Raw genomic sequence first — 3,362 nt, forward strand, 5'->3', positions numbered from 1 at the left:
GGGGGTACGGCGATGGGGGTCCCTGCCCAGGGCTCTGGTTCTCCGAGTCGGGCAGGAGGGGGTACGGCGGTGGGGGTCCCTGGCCAGAGCTCTGGTTCTCCGAGTCGGGCAGGAGTGGGTACGGCGGTGGGGGTCCCTGGCCAGAGCTCTGGTTCTCCGAGTCGGGCAGGAGGGGGTACGGCGGTGGGGGTCCCTGGCCAGAGCTCTGGTTCTCCGAGTCGGGCAGGAGGTGGTCCAGGCGGGTGCCCCCTGGTCCCCCCGACGTGTTAGGGGGCGAGCGGTGGGTCTCCCCCAAGCCCAAAGCCCCGGTTCCCAGAGTCGGGTAAACTGCGGGAGTAACTTTGACTCTCTTAAGGTAGGCAGGAACCGGTGTGAGTGGTGTGGAAAGCCGAGTTGGGGCTCCACGCTCTGGGCACAGGGGGATCTCCTAGTGGTCCACCCCAGGCCCAGAGTGTGGAGCCCCAACTCGGCTTATTTTTTTTAAAATTATTATTATTATTATTATTATTATTATTTTTTTAATCTTATTTTATTTTATTTTTTTCAATTTTTCGGGATGCACCGGGTAGAAGTTCAAACTTCAACCGCCGTGGGGGTCCCTGGCCAGCGTTCTGGTTCTCCGAAGTGGGGCTGAGGGGGTCCAGGCGGGTGCCCCCTGGTCCCCCCCGACGTGTTAGGGGGCGAGCGGTGGGTCTCCCCCAAGCCCAAAGCCCCGGTTCCCAGAGTCGGGTAAACTGCGCGACTAACAATGACTCTCTTAAGGTAGTCAGAAACCGGTGTGAGTGGTGTGGAAAGCCGATTCGGGGCTCCACGCTCTGGGCACAGGGGGATCCCTAGTGGTGCCCCCCAGGCCCAGAGTGTGGAGCCCCAACTCGGCTTATTTTTATTTTTATTATTATTTTTTTTTTTTATTTAATTATTATTTTGGGATTATTAGACTGGGTAGAAGTTGCAACTTCAAACGGGCATATCTCCGGAACCAAGCCGAGTTGGGGCCCCATACACCCGGCGTGGGGGGCCCTCCTAGAGGCCCCCAATACCCCCGAGTGTGGAGCCCCAACTCGGCTTACTTTTCGAGTTACAGCCGGTCAAAGTTGAAACTTTAAAGGGCCATATCTCCGGAACCAAGCCGAGTTGGGGCCCCATACACCCGGCGTGGGGGGCCCTCCTAGAGGCCCCCAATACCACCGAGTGTGGAGCCCCAACTCGGCTCACTTTTCGAGTTACAGCCGGTCAAAGTTGAAACTTTAAAGGGCCATATCTCCGGAACCAAGCCGAGTTGGGGCCCCATACACCCGGCGTGGGGGGCCCTCCTAGAGGCCCCCAATACCCCCGAGTGTGGAGCCCCAACTCGGCTCACTTTTCGAGTTACAGCCGGTCAAAGTTGAAACTTTAAAGGGCCATATCTCCGGAACCAAGCCGAGTTGGGGCCCCATACACCCGGCGTGGGGGGCCCTCCCAGAGGCCCCCAATACCCCCGAGTGTGGAGCCCCAACTCGGCTTACTTTTCGAGTTACACCCGGTCAAAGCTGGACAGGAAGTGGCCGTATCTCGGGACCGGAAGGTCCCCGTGGCTCGGGACGGCGGGAGGAGCAAGGTCCCCGAGAGCGGGCCCCGCACCCGCCGCCGCGAGCCGCTGGGACCTCCCGGTCCCGAGATGGGCCCCGTTACGCGCGGGCGACTTTCGGAGAAAACGGCCCGTATCTCGGAGAGGGGAGGTCCCAGCGGCTCGCCCTTTCGGGTGTCGGGGGCTCCCCACGGGCCCTCTCGGACCCCGCCTGCCCCGGGCCCCTGGGACCTTTCCTTCCCGGGCGCCCCCCCGACACGTCGGGCCCCTTTTCTCCGGGACCCGGGGGCCCCGGAGCTCGGGGGCGGGCTCTTTGCGAGGGGCCCGCCGGGACGCCACACTTGACCCGAGTCCGGTGTCTCTGGGCCGCCGGGTCCCCGAGCTACGGGCGTTCGAATTCGGGGCCCGAAAATCCCTCAAAGTCCGAAAACGTGCAGTGGGCGGGGACTTCCGGGGCCCCGGAGGCTCTGACGGCACACCCAGGGAGGTGCACCGTCCTCGGGCACGGCCAGGTGGCCCCCCCGGGGTCCTGGAAGTCCCCCCGCCCCCCGGAGACACCCACACCCACACCCACCCACCCACCGGACGGGAAGATTCCGTTTTTCGCCGATATCTCGAAAACGGCCGGGCGAAAAAATTTCAAACTCGGGTCTTCCGTAGGCCTCGGGGGGCCCTATCCAAAGAGGCCACCCGCGTCCCCGGGGGCCTCGGGGTCAGGGAGTTAGGCCCGGTCAAAGGCGCGGCGTTTTTGGCTTATATCTCGCGAACCCCCGGGCCAATCTTCCCCAAACTCGAATCGACCGTAGTGCCGGACGGGGCCTTTCGAAAGAGCCCACCCACGAGGTCCAACTCGCCCGGGTCCCCGAGTTATAGCCGTTCAAAGTCGGGGGTCCCGGCGAACGGCGATCCGGTAGGGGGCGTCCCCGGGGCCCGCCGCCGCCCTGGTTCGAGCGAGGGCCCCCGTGGGACCTCGCCACCCAAATTTGAGCTCTCTGGCCTTCGCGTCGCGGAGATACGGGCGATTTTCTCCCGGGATCGTGACGTCATCGGCGGGCGCCATTTCAGAGCGCGGCCGAGGGTTTTCGGCCGATATCTCCGCGAATACTCGACCAAAAACGACGAAACGCATATGGACGCGTTCAGCTCGGCGAGACGGTTCGAATGAGCCCGGCCTCGGCCGGGCACGTCGAGTTTTCGGCGAGATATTTGCGTTTTTCCGCTTCCGGGGCGCTTTGGGGGCCCGTATCTCGGGCCCCCGGGGGCCCACGGGGCTGGGGGCGGTCTCATTCGAAAGGTCTCGTCCCGTTCTCCAGCCGACAAAAATTTGGCGTCGATCGGAGCCGCCTTCGGAGAGCTACGGTCGTTTGAAGCCCCGTGCGGTGGGGTTACCGTCCTTCAAACAGCCGCCGCTCGCAGGGGGAGTCCCGGGGAGGCATGGTTGCCTGTATGACTTGGGCTTAGAGCACCCAGCCCCGCGCTCCTGGAGGAACCTCCGGTGCACAGGGTCTGCTGCAACCAGCCACGTGGGTTCTGAGGGGTAGGGGAGCGGGCGCTCTCCTCCCCGGGCGGGCGGCCGGGCCCTGGGGGCTCGCGCCTCCACGGAGGGACCTCGCTCCCGGGGCTTCGTCCCCGGGGCTCGGGGACTCCGTGGCGGCTCGGCCCCCGGGGTTCGACCCCGCTCGCTCGCTCCAAAACCCAAGTCCAAAACGTGGGGTTGCACGGGAGCTCCGGGCGCGACGGGTCTCCACGCACGGCCCCGGGGAGGGAGCTCCGACCCGGGCCGGAGGCAGATTCG

This window comes from Pimephales promelas, unplaced genomic scaffold (assembly GCF_988280905.1).
Source record: "Pimephales promelas unplaced genomic scaffold, fPimPro1.hap1.1 HAP1_SCAFFOLD_125, whole genome shotgun sequence".
Lineage (NCBI taxonomy): Eukaryota > Metazoa > Chordata > Actinopteri > Cypriniformes > Leuciscidae > Pimephales > Pimephales promelas.